General features: G+C 35.8%; 1 protein-coding gene across 6 annotated transcripts in view; it reads left to right on the top strand.

The window, feature by feature from the left end:
- The first annotated feature begins 1,590 nt into the window (after nucleotides 1-1,590).
- The window catches only part of ankrd12 (ankyrin repeat domain 12), an 86,631-nt gene continuing 67,575 nt past the window's right edge, over nucleotides 1,591-20,646 (top strand). For 4 of the 6 annotated variants that reach the window (XM_051700607.1, XM_051700606.1, XM_051700605.1 and 1 more), the window contains exon 1: nucleotides 1,591-1,740. The gene's annotated coding sequence lies outside the window, so the exon portion shown is untranslated. Of the gene's footprint in view, nucleotides 1,741-1,771; nucleotides 1,861-8,736; nucleotides 8,792-20,646 lie in introns of those variants that run through there. The other 2 variants (XM_051700602.1, XM_051700603.1) reach the window with 2 other exon arrangements.

Below are 20,646 nucleotides of genomic sequence, written 5' to 3'. Positions count from 1 at the left end.
TCACAGTGCGCAGCGCCGTAATCCAATCATAAAGAGTAAACATTCACAGAAACCAAATTTTACACATTTTAAAATAGAATTAGGTCATTATTTTGATACTTTGATGCGAGTATAAAACAGCAAATGCAGAAAGAGTGAGAATTTCTGTAAAGCCTTGAATCTTACTTTCTGAATGGTATTATAATATACCTTGTTCAGTCACAATTTGTTGTCTTCTATACCTACTTTGAACACTCAAAACAGTCAATATCTCATTTTTTATTTAGGTATTTTTTGGGGGTATTTTTTATTTATTTATTTTAGTTGTTATTGTTCTAAATTTGACTGCTGTCGTGTTGTACAAATCTACTGCATTTCACATTTGATTTTATGTAGCAAATTTTGTCTGTTTTCATATTGTTTGGTTATTTAAAACATATTTTAAACAGAGCTAAGGCTAAAAAAATTAGCTTGCCATCACTTATTCAGTAAATTTTTATATGAAATTTTAAGACACAATAATGGAATGGTTAATATCACAGCTTACCATAATCTATAAAATGTATGTTTAATGTAGAGGTCAACCGATGGTGGATTTTGCCGATAACTAAGGTGGTTGAAAAGGCAGATTACTGATTAATCGGCATATATATATATATATATATAATATATATATATATATATAATATATATATATATATATATATATATATATATATATATATATATATATATATATATATATATTTATTTATATAAATTTAAATCGATTCATAGAATGTTACAACATTTTCTTAGTTGGCACAAACATAGAGACCAGAGTCACAGAAACCAAATTTTACACATTTTAAAATAAAATTAGGTCATTATTTTGATACTTTGAATGGTATAAAAAACAGCAAATCCAGAAAGAGTGTGAATTTCCGTAAAGCCTTGAATCTTACATTTTGAATAGTATTATAATATACCTTGTTCAGTCACAATTTTTTGCCTTCGAAACCTATTTTGTACATTAAAAACAGCCAATATCTCCTTTTTTTTATTTAGGTATTTTTTATTTATATATTGTAGTTGTTATTGCTCTAAATTGGACCGTTTTGCTGTCATGTTGTACTTATTACAGCAATATAAAAATAAAATAAAAAATAAAATAAAAATAAAAAGAGTAAAAAGGAAATACAGGAACAGGCAAATCAATTAATGAAAAAACAAAACAAAGCAAACAATCAACAACACAGGACATTTTTGCATAGATATTCACTATTCCTATATAGCTGACATCACAGTAAGTACATCAGGTAATAAGAACTCAATATTAAGTTGAAAAAATAAATATGATCAAATAGAAAATATTAATCGCAGAAATGTAGATAGAATATTAAAAATTAATTAATTACAAATATTAAACAGAGAGAAATAAAAAGAAACAATTCAGCGAAATATATGCACAAAAATATTAAACAGAAAATATATCAGTGCATTATGGAAGTCGTATCCTAGCACGCGCATGCGCAAAGCGCTTTTGAGTGCGGCGGATCACATGACCTCGTGTCCGCCAATGAGCGCCGCGGCTTGCGTTTTTTTTTTCACCGAGTCTTTTCTGAGAGACAGACTGACGGCGATGTTTTCAAAACCAGCACCGAGAGACTAATGTTTAGCTTCCACCCTCCAACACACACATTTCTTTTCTTAAAAATAGTCTCTATTTCGTTTTCTGCTCGAAAGTAAATGACGAAGAGGACGTCGAAGAGCTTTGTGACGGTAAGCGGAAAGTTTTCGCTGTTTTTTGACGGGGCTTTGCGATTACTGAGGGAGGAAAAAGCATTTAGTTCAGCTGTGGAGAGCTTCACCGACCAGTCAGAGAACTAGAACAACAATAACGTAGGTTTTCAGTTTTATTGTCGCTGTTATTTTGTCAGTTAAAGCTGCATGAGCAGGTTTGTGTCTGGTAACCTGAAGCGTTCATGTGTGCCCTGCATGCGTCAGTGACAGGCGCGTTTGTCGCGCGTTGAACGCGGGTGTGAAGCGCTGAAGGGGCCCGCACGTCTCCTGAACCCACTGCGGGCTCATTGTCTGTGCGTGAGAGGGGTGGCGCAGTCCGCAGCATCATACTGTCTGCTATAGTTTTCACATTAAAACAGTTTAGGTTCGGTATTCAGGTTAGATATGCACACAGATCTCGTTGCGTTGCGTGAGCGCGTGGCAGCGTGGCATTTATTGTAATTTGCATTATTTCCCTCACACTTGTATATGCTTATAAATTCATGTTAGCCTCAGATCTGATATGTGCAAATGCTCAAATGCACTGATATATATGCAAGTGTATTTTTATTATGGTTTCTGGGTGTTTGCTGTATTGAGCACAGTTGCAGATGTGCATGAAATATTGTGTCCATGCATGCAGCTCAAGTGTGTGTGTGTGTGTGTGTGTGTGTGTGTGTGTAACCACAAAGCTTTATTTGGTGACCGTCCTTCGCGCAGAAACCTTTTGTCTACAGGACGTATCGAGGCGTCTTCAGCTGTGCAACGACAGCCAGAAGCATGTCAAATACAGTTGTATTTCTCAGTGTCTTTTCATAGAGGTTTTTATTTTCTTTCGATTACATAACACGTTACTACATTGTTTACTATGAGCACAATCTAATTGACACCAATCAGACTTTTACTGGGAGGCTCCACATCTCACACATAGGCAAATATTTATATATATATATATATATATAACACACACACACACACACACACATATATATATATATTACAGAAACCGATATATATATTTGTCTTTGTTTTGATAATGACTTTAATTATTGGCATTTGAAAAGACAAATATAGAAAAGATAGCTCTTTTTAAATACATGATGTATCATGTTGATTCTGAGAACAGTTATTGTGAAATAATGTATCATGTAATATACAAATCTGTGGAGACAATCTACTGTGTTTCACATTTGATTTTATGTAGCTAATTTTGTCTGTTTTCATATTGCTTGGTTATTTAAAACATTTTAAACAGAGCTAAGGCTAAAAATATTAGCTTGCCATCACTTATTCAGTAAATTTTTATATGAAATTTTAAGACACAATAATGAAATGGCTAATATTACAGCTTTACCATAATTTATAAAATGTATGTTTAATGTAGAGGTCGACCGATGGTGGATTTTGCCGGTAACTAAGGTGGTGGAAAAGGCCGATAATCGATTAATCGGCCAATAGTTTTTAAAATCGATTAATAGAATATTACAACAATTTCTTAATCGGCACAAACGTAGAGGTCAGAGTCCAAAATGAATACAATTCCAGATGTAGTTTATTTTTCAACCAAAAAAAATAAAGATTCAGAAAAAATAAAGATTTGGTGCATAACATGGGACTTTTAACACTAAACAAGCCTGAAACACACCAGGGACTTTTATTTTGAAATGACGTAGACTTAGCTCCGTTACAATGCTCAATATGTATGATTTACCAAAGTAAGGTTTTTATAGCCTATATATTATTATTATTCACAATATGAAGTTGGAGAAATATGTGTGCATGATGAGGGATGTTTCTATATAGTTGTATTTTTCTTTGAATGCTCTTGCTTCGATTTAAAAAACGTAATTATCATAGTATAATAAGAAATAATAATAAGAATAATAATAAGAAAAAAACTATCGGCAACTTTCGGCACAGATTAATCGTTAAAACCGATATATCGGTCTACCTCTAGTTTAAAGGCCTTAAATAATTTAAGCTATTTAAGTGAAATAATAATAATTAGGGGTGGGTAAAAAAATCGATTTTCTGATGCATCGCGATCTTCGTTTGAGCGATCTCGATATCGATTCTTAAATCCCAACATTGATCTTTTACTCTATGCACAAACCTCTACTACAGTGAGAGAAAATCGCTTGCATTAGCAAACAAATTTCACGCTATGCGACTAAAATGTATATTGGCAACTGGCTGGTAAAGTTTAGATTTCACTAATTGTGTAGTATAGTGGTGGCATATTCAGCAGTGAGATCTCAGTGTGTTCAGAGTAAAAGTTGTTCAGGAATGTGTGTCCAAAGACGAGATCCACGCGACCCATTTGTCATTTAATAATGTCTCTTTTAATACTCATTCTGTTCTCTAGAGTCAGTATTTTATCAAAAACAACAAAAAAGAAACTTTTAATTCTAATCATGCGTAGGGCAGATGACTTAAAGCCCTTCAAGTCTCTCTCGTCAACATTACAGAAATGCTGGCTTTCTTAAAGAGATGGTACCAGTTTTTAAAACGTGTCCAACAAATCAATGTAAATACCGTAAATGGTATAAATTATGTTATTAAACAATAAACAAGTAACAAAAAATAATATATGCAATTTTTTAGCATATTTATTAATTGAATACATGGATTTGTTTATTTTTAAAAGCTAAAATGTGAACAAAATGATGAAAAAGTAATCATTTAATTGGTAAAATTAATATTTTTATAATGTACCTAGTTAGAAGGTCCCCTGTATAATTAACAGCATTAGCTGGGAAAGAATTTATTTCATATGTAAGCAAAAGGGACATTTTAACTGAAATATACCCATATGAATCAAATCAAGAGCTTATGAACCTGAATCGGGAAATCTGTATCAATACCCAGCCTTAATAATAACTATTTTTCAGATCCCCAAAATCTGTAGAGAAAGTGCTGTTCTGCATTTGACATTTGATTTTATGTAGCTGATTTTCATATTGTTTGGTTATTTAAAACATATATTTTAAGCAAAAGCTTGTAGTAGGATTTCCTTTTGAAATAAGCTTGCCATTGTATAACATTTTATGACACATCAATGGAATGGATAATATTACAGCTTACCATAATTTATAAAATGTATGTTTATAGGCCAAAAATTATTTAAGGCATAATTATAATCAAATAAAATATTGAATGAATTTAGAAATGATACATATAGCTGAAATAGACACATTAAGGTATGGGTTGTATAATAATTTGAGTCTTTTTTTCATGTAGCTTCAAGGCCTTGCTATGACTTTTATTTTTGGGGAGGACAGATGTAATATTTATTTTAGCCTCCATCTAGATCAGATGTCTACGCCCACTCCCTAGTCTTGTTCTGTGCTCACACACTTGCAAAATGACATATTAGGGATTATTCAGAGATCCCAGTTTCCCCATCGCTGGGCCACCGTCCAATGAGAGCTTGTGTTTCCTGCTGTTTTTCCATTGCCCGTCTTTAAAGTCACGGGGCCACATGCACGAAAGGCCCCTGTGTGAGAATCTGTGCAATTTGATGTGAATATGACTAACAATAACAGGCCCATTGCATCGAGGTTATTTTACGCTACTTTGCCTCCAGAATGCTTCTTTAATAGTTATATGGCATGTTTATGTTAGATAAATGAGCTGCGGTGGTGCTGATGCTGTGGGAATTTACAGGGACTGTCATGGCAACAATCACATGTATCTCAGCAAACTATCAAACTCCAGTTGGCAGATGGGAAGTGACTCAGATTGAGCCAAAATAAAGATAGACTGACAATGAAATCGAGCTTAAAAGGTTGACATAATAAACATAACCTCTTAAAAAGCAACAGTTCTATTTAGTTCAGATTTATTCATCACAACTTAATTTAAAATATTGACACATTTGAGTTTCTATTTTAAGTGGTATTTTGGTTTTGAATACAGGCTTTTTAATTGCATTACTTTTCCACATCATTTCAGGGCATTACCAGTTCGTATGTTCACAATGTTTTTCAAAAATTAGCGATGCACCGATGTATTGACTGCCGATATTTATCAGCCAGTTATTGATCACATTAAAACCATCAGCAAATCGGTAAAAAGCATGAAAACGCTGATATGAAAAACCAGTGGTTTATTTATAAGTAGTTAGTAAAGCACTTTGTAAAACCACTGTGAATTCAAATGCACAGTCCAGAAATAATAATAGCCACAATATGTAGAATGGTTGGCACTCCAAAGGACATGTAATATTTAATTTATATTCTTTCCCGTTCTCACGTTAGTGTGGAAAAAAACGCTATAAGCGAACGTGACAGTTGTTAAAGCGGCACTTACCTATAGGCTACATGATGAGGGAAACCATCCAAAACACTTTGAAACCAGCAGACTTTGACTTCTGAGATATTGGAAATGAGTTATTGTTTGAACAGTAAAAAAGCTTTTGTACCTCTTTTTAAAATGTTTAAGCATTTTAAAGTAAAACAGTGATCTGATGACAAAATAAGCTAAGTGGCAAAATATTGTTATCGGTCTATAGATTTTTGTTAAAATCGGTAATGACCAAACGCCACAAATGAGGAAAATAAATGCAAGAATTTAGAATAAGGGATATGCATTTATGCATAATAATGTTTATGGATACATTATGGTTGTTGTTTATAATGATAGGCCGATATGTGTGCCAGGCCGATAAATCGGCTGATATTTGACCGATAATCAACATTGGCCGATAGTTTTCACTTTTGTCTGTTTCAAAATCTAACAACAGCCTTGTCAACATAAATAAAAAAATAAGAATTTTTCAATCAAATGTTTTCAATCAAAAAGTAAATATTGAGTGAAATAAGTGTTAATTCAATTTCAGCAATTTTATATATGTCTAATTTCATTATTGATTTAAGTTATAATGTATCAGCATTAAATTTGCCATCCACTGTTGATGTTGGTATTGGCATTGGCCATTAATAGGCCTGTCGCGATAATAAAAAAAAAAAAAAATTCTCCCCAGTTTGGAATGCCCAATTCCCAATGCGCTCTAAGTCCTCGTGGTGGCATAGTGACTCGCCTCAATCCGGGTGGCGGAGGACGAATCTCAGTTGCCTCTGCGTCTGAGACCGTCAATCCGCACATCTTATGATGTGGCTTGTTGAGCACGTTACCATGGAGACATAGCGCGTGTGGAGGCTTCATGCTATTCTCCGCGGCATCCACGCACAACTCGCAACGCGCCCCACCAAGAGCAAGAACCAAATTATAGCAACCGCAAGGAGGTTACCCCATGTGACTCTACCCTCCCTATCAACCGGGCCAATTTGGTTGCTTAGGAGACCTGTCTGAAGTCACTCAGCACGCCCTGGATTTGAACTTGCGACTCCAGGGGTGGTAGTCAGCGTCAATACTCGCTGAGATACCCAGGCCTGTCACGATTATTAAATAATTGTCTGATTATTATGCACTTCAAATTTCAATCACGTTTTAATGCCCAAATAAAGGAATTTAAAGCAAATTTATAAATGCTGTTAACGGAGCATTTGTGTGTCATTTAGCTGAACTCTTGAGTGTCACTGAGCCGCACCGCGGGCGTCAACCAGCGCAGTTCCTGTCCAGAAGAGTGCGTAAAGCTCTGCTGACGGCACGCGCCAAACACCCACGAAAATATAAACATGTGATAGTGAATGCAGAGCGCTCCGGTTACACTTTAATTTAATGATCGTGTAAATGCAAATGTTCCTGGTCATGGGCTATGCATTGTTAATGACACACAGTGACACATAGGAGACACATGCTTACTCTATTTCCGTGGAGTGATAAAATAATGAAATGAAATCTTAAAGATTTTGCTTCATGAGAAATAAGGGCTCGTGGGTCTAATCAAAGAGCAATAAGAATGTGTGAAAGTCAATACATTAGGACAGAAATATTTGACTGTTTCATAATATAATATATAATATAGCCTAAATAAAATAATATGTATAAAAATATATACCTTATTTATTATAGAAAAAATATATATTATATAAAATGTTTCAAAAATATCAGTCAATGTAAAATGGACCAAAACTAAAGTTTTTAGTATACCAAAAGCATAAAGAGAGACATGTTTTAAGTATTTAGAAATATTTTGATATTTAAAACGTCACTCATACGTAAAGTCTTTAAAAAGGAATCATATATCCATATTTTATTATTTGATTTATTTGAAGTATATAGTTGAAGTTAAATATGTAAAAATGACTTCTTAAGGTGTATGAAACACACATGCACCTTAAGAAATATGACAATTTATATGACAATTAATCGTGAAAGTCCTAAAACAGACAATGAATCTTCATAATCACAATTATTTGTTTGACAATTAATCGTCAGCCGAATTTTATAATCGTGACAGCCCTAGCCATTAAAAAAACTTGCATCGGTCAACTACTAGTTGTGTTTTTTAAAACACTATGGGTGTGTAATTTATAAGTAGTCTATGTTGTTAGTTTTTACGTTAGTCTTTGGTACTTTTAGGCTAATTTTCTGAAAACACCTCACTTATCGAGAACCTGAAAGCTCCAATTCATTTACGTCAATTTTCCTCCTACTTTCCTCAAACTTGCTCTTTTTTCCAAATTTGTGCCTTTATTAGGGTAGTTGACATGAAATACTTTTGGGAAGTTTACGTCCTGCAGTGTGACATTCTATACTTGATCTGTTTTCTCATTTGTATTTATTATTTTTTATAATTATCATGCATGTAGCTTATATGACCTCATGTAATGTAATATTTGTACTTTAAAAAAATAATTTGTCCCATCACAGGACCATTTAAATTAAACTAGTTCAGAGCAAAATAAATGGTGTCCAGTCATAACACTTAAACACATTTTCCTAAATATTTGTATATACATTTTAACCTAAAATATTGTCGTTGCTAAAAGTAAAATCTGTGACACATTATGTGTCGACTACCAGCATGTCTGTCTGCACATTTGCTGCACTGTTTACAGTCGTGTCCTACTTTTGCTTTCATTTGCACAGATGACATGGGTATGCTGCAGTGTTTCTGTCGAGTTCATTCACTGCGTGCTAGACGGTAAGAGCACATGCATTTCCATGGAGCTTGTGCTAGCAGGAGCTGGTTGCATGAGAGCGAGGGAGCACAGGAAAACAGAGAGAGCGAGAGAAACAAGCATGCATAAGAGCAGACTGACTCACTCTCTAACCCATTAGACATTGGCCTTTGTGCTCGAAACGTTCCCGTGAGAGAACACGCTCCTCGCTTCACGTGCAAACAGGATGCCATTTTTATTTTGCAAAGCTCCTTTTTTCCAGCACAGACGCAGGGCTTTGAAGTACGAGGGTTTAGCACTGGAAAAAAAAAAAGAGAGAGGGCTTTCACGAATATTAAATTTTTTGGCTAGTGATTAATTGTCGTACATAGTGATATACATTTTTTTTTTCCATGTCACTTACATGTATAATATTAAATGTTTCGTTTCTATTTGCAAATATTTGTTAACATATTCCACATTGTAAAACGCCATGATTAATAAAAGTTTAAATGTAAAAAAATATTTACATAGTTTAAAATGTTTCTTTTTGGTCCACTGTTTTTTGTAACCCACCCAGCTTGAATTTTATAGTATAGCAATACATAATCTTTATTATTAGTATTGTTATTGATGTTACCATGATCTGGGGAAATGCATTCTTGTTAGATTTGTACGGTACCTACCAAAAATAGTTTGAATTACGTGAAATATGTGAAAACAAACTGGAGTGCTACGTTATCAGTAGGGCTGTCACGATTACTCGATTTAATTTGATTACTCGATTAAAAAAAATTCCTCGATTATAAAATGACTGAATTGACAAATCAAAAATTAGGCGGAAGTGATGGAGTCCATGGACAAAGGTCCGTACGCATAACGACAAGAGGTGTCAGCTGTGTAATAGCAATTCACTTTAGATTTTAAAAACAATGCAGGTCCTGACAAAACCTAACACCACTTCAGCAATGCAACAGAAGTCATTATTAAATAAAGTTATTAAATAATTTTTCAGATTACTCGGTTAATCGTCAGAATAATCATTATATGACTAGATTACCAAAATAATCAATAGGGACAACCCTGGGGCCTGGGGAGCTCAGCAAGTAAAGACGCTGACTACCACACCTAAAGTCGCAAATTCAAATCCAGGGCATGCTAAGTGACTCCAGCCAAGCTTCCTAAGCAACCAAATTGGCCCGGTTGCTAGGGTGGATAGAGTCACGTTGGTTAACCTCCTCGTGGTCACTATAATGTGGTTCTCGCTCTCGGTGGGGCACATGGTGAGTTGTGTGTAGATGCCGCAGTGAATAGCGTGAAGCCTCCACACGTGCTAGGTCTCCGCGGTAACGCACTCAACAAGCCACGTGATGAGATGTGCGGATTGACTGTCTCAGACGTGGAGGTAACTGGGATTTGTCCTCCGCCACCCGGAGTGAGGCAAGTCACTACGCCACCATGAGGACTTAAAAGAGCTTTGGGAATTGGGCATTCCAAATTGGGGAGAAAAGAGGAGAATATTTTTTTAAATTAATACAAAATAAATGGTGACAACACTAGTTATCAGCGACCTGCACCACGGGTTTAAAGCGAACCTCTAAATGACATGCAGTGAATTACATGGGGAAAAAACTTTTTTATTAAGTTTAATTCAGTAAAAGATTAACTGCAAAAAATCCTGTTGTTATCAAGTGTTTTTGTCTTGTTTTCCATTTTAAATTATCTAAAAATCCTTAAAACAAGATACATTTATTTGAGAAGCAACATAAAAGATATTTAGAGTTGCTTTTAAAGAATGTATAAGTCTATTGTGAATATAAGTGTATTTGTTCACTTGTTTATGCATCTGCGAGTGCAGTAACGAAAAAATATACTCCTATTCAAGATATATTCTTATATTCTTGGGTAAATGTATCTTGTTTGAAGGATTTTTAGATATTTTAAAAATATTTAAATATTAAATATTGTATTCAACATTCTCTGATAAAAATGTTTTTTTCTGCAGTATAGCTCCTAAAGTAAATGTACATTGTTTTAAAGGAGTTTTAGATATTATTTTGGAAAATGAGCCAAAAAAGACTAATCAAAAACGTATTTTGTTGCAGTGTATAATGGGCTAAGACTCTCACCTTTTTGTTCACTTCGATCCATCTTTAACTAACAAAAAACAAACTCTTCTTAATAGTGCTGCATATCACCGATTTCCTTCATGATAAGATTACCGTGACATATACAGTATATCCTGATTCAATACATTGTGAGCCATCGCATTATAATCTAGTTGCAGCAAACGCTTGTGAGGGACGACGAAGAAACGGCACTGACTGCACAGAGAAATGCCAGTTTTCTGAGTTTATTTAGATAAACTGCTTCCTTATTATTTGAACTTTAATAAAGGATGCATTAAAGATATAATGATGTTACAAGCGAGTATATGCAATGCTGCTCTAGTGCGCTATCATTAGTTTCATATGATCTCATGTTACGTTAAATGAGATTAAACGACTATATGACAATGTCAACTTGGTTTCAGCCCTACTCACTTAACGCACAAACCAACGTGATCACACATGAATGCGAAATGTTATACCAGATGTTTCGGTACACTGACATCGACCCAATTCTGCTGAGTTACTGACAAGCGGCATCTCCCAATCAATCATCTTTGCATCATTTTAAATGTGTTTACCTTTTCCTTTAGCGCTACTGATAGCGCGTTGGTCAAATTCACAATTATGTTCATATAAACAATGATTAGCATGTATCGGAGGTTGCATTTTCCCTCTAAGATTACATTTTGACTCTACTGCTGGTTAGGTTTAAGGTTGGGTTTGGGTTGGGGCATATGGTTAATAGAGTATGCATTCCTGTTGAGTGTATTATATAATTTACAACTAAAAATACAACTTATTTTACAACTTGCTTTTAGCGTTGACATTTCACTGGAAACTGGAGCTCGCACGTAGCTATACGTAACACTTTCCATTTCGGCTACTGGTAGCAGTGATTTGAATTTCGGTAAGCACAGACCGATTTCAGCAGCAAAACTTTCGACCCACTGTCGCCATAGTCACAGTGAGATCAGTTTGCACTAACGCTATGGAAAGACATGGTATGTGATTGACTTTTAAAGTGCAAAATAACTGCAGCTATTTCTCTTGTCTCTGTTTGATGTTGAGAGAATTTGGCACATTTATTTTAAAGTGATGCTCTTTTCATGTGAATATTTTCTGTATTGGGTCTTGTTTTGCCAAAGGAAGAGTTTGTCTGATTTAAAGCAGCAGGATTTGAAATAGGCCCTTCTTTAAGAGCATTTGAAGAGCTCTCGGTATCACTGAGCTCTGGATCCATTTAGTAAAATAAACACAGACTCCTTCATTTTCTGCCTTGCACAAATATAATCCAACAAACTTAGTATCGGTTATGTTATTTGCAAATCTACATGGAATATATGCGTTTACAGAACTTTGCAGAAATCTCTGTAGATTTCTGTAGATTTGAAATGCCTAGACGCACTTACATTAATTCTTCTGTTAAAACGTATCTATTATTTGAGCTGTAAAGTTGTTTAAATGGTCGTCTTTATGGTTGTTTTAGGTCATCATGGCAACGAAGTTGGCTATAACTTTACACAGAAAAGTTAGTAAGTGATTTTATCACACTAAAATCATGCCAACAAGCATATTGTTTGTCTTGTGGCTATACCTTTGAAACGGTATTTTGATGTTTACAGATTGGCCCCATTCACTTCCATTGTAAGTGCCTCACTATAACCCAGATTTTTGCTTTATTTATAGAAAAGGAGGGACGAGTCGAAATTAATTTTTGTGGTAATCAACATTATGCCACAAATGCTGTCGATTGAGCGTAGTACTTTCTGCTAAATTTTGCATATTTTATTTTTAACACTTCTATTAATTGGTCAAGTGGACACAGTTATTGGCCAATGCCAATAATATGTAAATGGCCAAATTGTATTCCTGAAGATAACTTGTGATGGCATAAAGACGCTGAATTAAATTACTTTTGATGTTAAAGAATGTCCTCAAACCCGAGTAAGACTCGTAACCAAAGACTGTGATGCATTTTGTTAGTGGGCAGGTTATCTAGAAACGAAATCCATTATGTCATCGTTTGGCTCTCCAGTTAGTGGAAACGTGTGTCAGTTCTGAGGCCAAACACTGAATATGTCACACATTTAAAATATTTTCCCCTCTCTTGTGTGTCTCTTGAATAGCTTGCACAAAACATCAGAATTTCCTTTTTTACGAGTGTTTTGTAGAAACTGATGCATGGGGAAACCCCTGTGAAAATACGTCAAGTTTCATGCTATAGTCCTCAAAGGTCAGTCTTTTAAAAACCTGCAGTGGGACGACAGAGTAGTGTGTGGTTCTCTGGGCGTGCAGGAAGCAGCTGATGCGTGACTACACTCCTGGCTTTTTCCACTATAATGGAAAGTCAGCTGGTGAGCTGACTTGCTGTCTACTCTACTGCCTACATAGCCAGTACCTTCTAAGGCAGCATCCTAACTGAAATGTAACCTCACAAGTGACTGATTTGGAATGCTCTATATAGGCAACAACTCTAAAATAGTAGAGCTGTCAAAATTAACACGTTGAAACATTCAGTTAATTTAACCCTTTAAGCTCGGATGGGCCCGCTGGCAGAATGATCAAAATATTAATAAGTACAGTTTTTACCAACACAAAATGAGTATCGTTTGAAAGCTTAGAAGCTCAACTTTCCAATGCATGTAGGCATTATGACCAAAACTGAACAAGTGCTTTGAAATTTGCAGACAAATCAGAAGTGTTCCGTTTTGATTATTTATAAAAAAACATTTGCACTTTACATATTATTGCAATCAATAAAAACATCAAACTCATCAAATAACCAGGGTCCGAAATTAACACCTGCCAAGCGCCAAATGTGGGTAAATTTTCTGTTTGATCAGTGAATTTCGCAGTGTCACAGGCCACTCTGCCGGGTGGTTTTTGCTTTTTATCTATCAGTTTATGTCAGCTTGTTAAATAGTTTTACACGTTCTAGTTTTGTCCTCAATGGGGCTTTGTAGGCCTACAGAACAGTCAGTAACACAGGTGTATAGAACGGCTCTTATTAGCATGTAGTCCCGCTGCTCATCAATAGTCTCAAACGCTGTGTGTCCGCTGGCGCGTGGTGAGCGAAGATGGATTCAGTGTTTTTAATCCAGACTTGAAATGATGATTGCACGCATTCTTTGTGGCAGTTCTGTGGCTGGGTAGGTAAGCAAACGTTTAAAAATCAACACTGTTTGTATACTTTAGACATTTGAAAATTAAATTGGCATTTTTCCAACTGTAATCGCGCATATTTAAGATGATATCATTTCTCGTGCACTGAAAGCTAATAGTTGAGAATACACACTGGCTTTTTGCATTACAAACTCGTCCTGAAGCGGCAGTTCTCTGGTGCTGTGAGTGGGGCTGAGCGGATTTCTTTTGCGTCAGTGGGCACGTACCGTTAGCAGTACATCTCAACGCAAGATGAAAGTATGTACAGGAACGTTCATGCCATCGGTATGAAGTGAAGACCACTCTTGGATTTACAGTGGATGTGCCAGTAAGTTTTAATTACCCACCACCATGCTTACAAATTCTCTGGTAATGATTGCATTATAATGAAAACCTAATGATTTTCATGACATTCGGTTTCCTTAACGGTTCTTGAACATGCATTATTCCTGTGATGCAGACAGAAAACTAGACTAAGGGTGTGTTCACACTTGGCAGGTTTGGTTCGATTAAAACGAACTCTGGTGCGATTGTTCTGTTAGTGCAGTTCATTTGAACAAGTGTGAACGCTGCCATCCGAACCTTGGTGCACACCAAACAAGCGGACCGAGACCGTCTGAATAGTGGGTCTTGGTCCGCTTCCAAACGAACGCTGGTGCGGTTCGACTGATATATGAACACAACATGGACCAAAGACGTCTAAACAGACCAAAAACAGGAAGTAATTTGCCTAATACTGACCTCAAGCATACCCGGTTCTTCTCATCATAGGAGCTATGTTGCCCATTACAGTTCAGTACAGGTGTCGGAACCGCCGTCAGTCATCCTTGCAACATATCTTCATTTGTGTGTGCAATGGAGGAATTCCTGGCACTGTTTTGACTCCTTTACACATTTTATTAGCTCTTCGTTTGTTCTCAGCTGGTAAAAATACCACCATATATACATATATAAATCTAACGAGCGCAATTCGCCCAGCAGCCAGCATTGATTTGGATGTTCGGCAAGTTCCGTCGCAAAATATACGTCATAAAAGCTGTCCAATCAGGTTGTGACTTTTTCCTGATGCCTTTTGTGTTTTATCTTTAGGTTCGGTGTTAAAAATGCCAGTGTGAACGCTAAGCGAACCAGGACTAAATGTATCATTTTATTTTTTTTTCGGTCCGGACCAAGAGAACTGAACTACATGTGTGAATACACCCTAAAATACTCAGACAGTCTTTCCTGTATTACCATTAAATGCCACAGCAACACTGGAGTGGCGTAGTGGACTAAAGCACTGAACTGGTAAGCAAAAGGTTGTTGGTTCAATCCCCACAGCCACCACCATTGTGTCTTTGAGCAAGGCATTTAACTCCCGGTTGCTCCAGGGGGATTGTCCCTGTAATAAGGGCACTGTAAGTCGCTTTGGATAAAAGCATCTGCCAAATGCATAAATGTAAATGCTATTGAATATACAGCGTGAGACGAGACATAAAGAACTACCAGTAGACCCAATCCCAAAGAAATTACTCTTGGGCCGGTTCATTTATGTGAATTTATGAATCCGTTGGAGCTCAATTAATTAATTGACTCACTCCAAGTAAATCAAGAATTGCTACTCTGTTATGTGTACTTTAGGCTCATGAGAGCTACTTACTTAGGCTCATGAGAGCCACCTTGGTGGCTGGTGGGCTAAAAAGTAAATTTCGGACCCTGCTAATAGCAATGTGTCATATGTTGTTGGAAAGCTCTGAAAGAGTAGAATACAACCAGCCTATTTGTTTTACTCACAGACAAAAATATAGCGAGTAATAGCTAAGTATATGTCTTTGACAATTATGTTGGTGTTGCTTATGTCGCTTTTTCACTTATAACTTCAGGAAAATTAAACAGAACATAAAATATCACATAGCATTTCTTAGAGGAGATGACTATATGATCTTTCAAACAAGCCAACACACAAGGCAATCCATAGATCATTCGATAATCCACACAAAGCACAATGTTACATATTGCAACCATGAGATGGCACCAAGTACATGACACAGACTCAGTGAGTGCATTTACGTGCACGTTCTTGCACCAGTTATGCTTAATAAGCCGACAACGCATGTGGTCATGTAAACGCAATAAACGGCGTTCCTTTATCGGTGTAAGGTCATAAACGTAAAAATAAACCGGTCAGCATAGGTAGATTTTTGCCCATTACACCGATTTTGCATGGCATGTAAACACCTTCTCACAGGCTTATCCAATGTGCGCATGTGTTGAGTTCATGTCACTTCACGATTTGATGTCAAAATCAGAGAGGAACACAATTATTTAACAGTTTTCTTACTTTGTCAGATTTTTTTATATAAGCTGATTTTTGGGAGTAATCAGCATATTGGTGTGCATGTAAACGTGCTTAATGATGCAGACTCATTGAGACAAAAGGCACTCATTCTGGGAAATCTCATTACTAAAATCATGTCTGCATGCTGTGCAAACCTTTATTCATTGCTGTGTTTGCATGTGTCATTAGCTCTTATGCACAATTATTATGTTATTGTTTGGAGATGTTTTGGATACTATGATAAATTATATTTGTAATGCTTTAACTTTTGATTGCTTTGTTGTATCAACACAAAATTTGTCGGCCACCATGTCGGCTCAATTTGTTTTTGTGTTTTTTTTTTTGTTTTTTTTTCTTCAGCAGATTGGACTTGTGACCAAAATCAAGTATTTTTCAGCCTAAGGTGTATTTTAATTACCACAGAAGCACGGCAAGTCTTAACGATCACCAAAACGCAGAACGAGACTTTTTGTTTTGTCTGGAAGCGCTTTTCATGTGGAGTTCAAAACGGCGCTTGACCCTGGCGTTGACGCCCTGACGCGAATCAGGAACGCGGCTTCACGATTGCTGTAAGAAAGCGTATAGCCACAGTCAACCAGCAGATTAATAGTGTGGAGGATGAGAGTTTAAGAGATTAATGCCCATTGCAGTGAATATGCAACCTATGTGGGAATTAATTCTTTCAATTAGTTAACCTCCCAGTTAGACTTTGGGAAACGTTTAATGTGACATGAATTGGAACTATTTTAGTGCATTTCTATCTTTATACTGTGGAAGAGTTTGTTTGGAAAATGTTAATAAAGCATTATTGTTACATATTGCTTTTTTTTTCTTTCCCAAGAAGGAAATAAATGCATTTAGATAGGAAAAGTATATTTAGAGTCAAATTTCAGCACTTTTAAAGTCTGTGATTAATCGCGATTAATCACAAAGATGCTCATAGTCAATCGCGATTTAAAAAAAAAGAAAAAATGAATCAGCTGACAGCACTAAAAATAGTAATCCTTAAGAGATTTTAATAGAGTTTGATGTAGGGCTGCACGATTATGACAAATCAGAATTGTCAATTATTTTCCTTGATATATAAATGCGATTGATTAAATTTCGATTCATAGGATTTACAGTAAAATGCTTATTTTGTGTAGGGCAACTGCTTGACATTTCAGTTTTGTCGGCTCATGCACCTGTCATTGACTGCTAAAAAAAAAAAAAAGAGTATTACAAAGCAGTTGAAGTGTGCAGGCGTCTAACGCATCCATATGGGCTTGTGGTCAAAAGAGTATACTTTGAAAGGCTGAGCACTTGACTGTGCGTGAGACGGTACGGCCCGCAGAAAAACGATGTGTACCCCAGCCTTTAGAAGGCAGCATAATCATGCTGCCCTCCTTTTGTTGGGAGTGTGCCTATGAGGCCTTAAATTGCTGCCTACGTAGGCAGCTCACTGTTTTGAAACAGAGACTCAATCCTTTGACTCCTGTGGGTTTGTTTTTCCTAAAACAGCCACGTTGTGCTGCTGTGGCCGGTTGGATTGCAGGGTGATTCAGGTCAGTCAGCGGCCTCTGTGTTTACTGGTCAGAATGCACTTCCTGTTAGGAAGTTGAGTGACTTTCTCTTGACGCATGCACGTCTGGCCAGCGCTATTTGTTTTTGAAACCACAGCCACATTTCACTGAAAAGCTCATGCAGGACATGATGTAAGATGTCATACGTGTTCTAATTGTGATTTATTACTTTATTTTTTTTGGCTGCAGTAAGAAATGCTTTTAACAAATTACTTGATTTCATTATTTTTAGGTATTTAAATGCAAAGTCTAAAGTTGTACATTACATATGTAAAAGGGTTTACATTTTATAAGCAGTCCATTCCTTTTCTTAAACGAGAGATCAAAAGTTAATTGAGCTATCTACCAAACTTTAGGAGCACTCTGTTTGTAATATCAGCCTTTTAAAGCCTTGAAATGTAAAATAATAACAGTATATTGATTCAGTATCGAGATGAAAGAACATTGCTGTATTGAATTTCCCCTGTAATCTTTAAAATAAACATAACTGAACCACATATTTTTTTTAAATTATTATTTAGCAGCGATAAGCCTCCTCCATAAATGTAATTATTAATGCATTTAATGCGTCTTGTCACTGGAAAGATAGCGTGATGTTCTAATGCATTTATTAAATTCATTTTAGAACATCTGCCCTCATCCAGCGTCATTTAACCCTTGTGCTGTGTTTGTTTTGTGCTAACATATTTTGTGTTCCTGGTCAAAAATGAACGGCCCACTAAGATTTTTTATAAATCTCTCATATTGCATATATTATCCCAAGATATTGCATTAGATCTTTTTATCAACTTCTTTTAGTTTTGTACTCCTTTTTTGAACATATTTTAATTGATTGGATTCATTGAACTGAGCTCATACCGGAAAACAAATAATATATAATAATTACATAATAATCACTTGCTTGATCTGAACAAAATAGGTTTCATTCTAAAGCTTTACAATGCATATAGCTGATTCTACCAATTATTAAGTAATGCTTTTTAATTTGCTGACAAATAAGAACTGTTTCGCTCTCATCATTTGCAAATTTGTTATCACAACAATAATATTCAGAGTTGGTAAAACCATAAAAAAGGATGAATTAGCCATGTGTTATATATCAATTTGTAGAATGCAATGAAAAAATTAGTTTCACTCAGAGGCCAAACTGCAGTGAGATTTAGTGTATGAAGTTCTCACAGACACACATAAATATAATAAACTGGAGTGTCTTTTTGTCACGCTTTTCCTTATTAATTCCTGAAACATACATATAACATAGACAATGACATATCGTAACTTACAGCAGACTATCCCAATTCAAATGTGCCCAAACACAATGTAATATGATAAGAAGATCTTGAAATAATCCTCAAAAAGTGTACATGGAAAGATGATGCACAAAAGGGCCCACAACACACTGTGCGTCTGTGCATGTGCGTCTGTGCGTTTGCATCTGTGTATGTGTGTGTTTGTAGGTGTGTGTGTTTGTGGGTGTGTGTGTGTTGTGTGCACATGTCTGAGCACTTTGTGTGTGCAAACACGCATCCACATTTATGATCATCTAAAGGATTGGGATGCTCCTAAACACTTAATATTTCTGTATTTTGTAGTCTAATCTATTTATTTCCAATGGTCGGTCATTTTTGACCGGGAACGGAAGAGTAACAAAATGAAATAAAGCCAAAAAAAATTAAAGAAATTGGTCAAATATTTCATTTTTATTTTTTTTCAGATACCAGATGTGAACAAAGTCTAGGAATATTAGTCCAATTGGAGTAGATAAAAAAAATAAAATAAAAAAATTGTCCGGGTCAAAAAGATAGGGAAAACAACATAAGGGTTAATCTACGCTTATGCAAATAAACCAGAATTTGTTCGAGTTCATAATTCAGCAAGTTAAAGTTTAATGAGGTGCAATTTTCATCTATGACAGAATAAAAGTTTTATGTCTTAGTTTTGTTTTTTATGTTGCAAAGAGATCAACCGATGTGACCATTTAGTCGCAGTCTGGAGCCCTGGACGTGCTTGTCTTCTCCATTGCTCTTACATACATTACAGATGCATCTGTTCAAACCTTTGCTCTACTGCACCGTTACAGAATTTAATTATAGTGGACAGTCAAGACAGACGTCCAACATCAAGGCCTAATTGTGTTAAAATTTCATGACGAAATCTTGAAGAGTTGATAGCAATGGTAGAACGATGAATTTTGGCCAGACTGATATATCAGCCGAAAGTTGCCATTTTCAGATTATCTGCAAAATTGCACATTTTCTTTTTTTCACATACTTTTTTTGTGAAAATAAACGCATCGCGCGCAGGCAGGCGCATATACAATGAAATGGGGAAAAAAATGGAAAAAGCACGCACATTGTCGTATAGTTTGCAAATCTGTAATATCTTACAGCATTTTGGTCAAAGAACTTCTTCAGGCATTCTGTTCATTTCTCTGAAGATTCCTCCAGTTGCAACTATATCACTGTTACCATCATGATTTACCAATGAAGTTTCACAAATGATGCTGGTGATGTGCTGCAAACTGAAACCAGAGAAGGTTAATGGTGGTAGACATTAGTGGTCGACCAATACATCATCGAGGCTGATAACAGCCGATTTTCTGACTTTTTTCAATTATTGGCATCGGCCGATTTGTTTCACTAATAGTGTAGAATTCACTGGCATACACATGTTTTACTAACAAATCTAGGGAGTACGAAGTGTTGAATCAGGCAGAAAGTTGAATGAATGTCATTGACTTTAAGGGC

The sequence above is a fragment of the Myxocyprinus asiaticus genome, chromosome 6 (assembly GCF_019703515.2).
Source record: "Myxocyprinus asiaticus isolate MX2 ecotype Aquarium Trade chromosome 6, UBuf_Myxa_2, whole genome shotgun sequence".
In the NCBI taxonomy this organism is placed as follows: Eukaryota; Metazoa; Chordata; class Actinopteri; order Cypriniformes; family Catostomidae; genus Myxocyprinus; species Myxocyprinus asiaticus.
The sequence above is the reverse complement of the archived record's forward strand: the minus strand, read 5'-3'. Positions and strand labels throughout refer to the sequence as shown.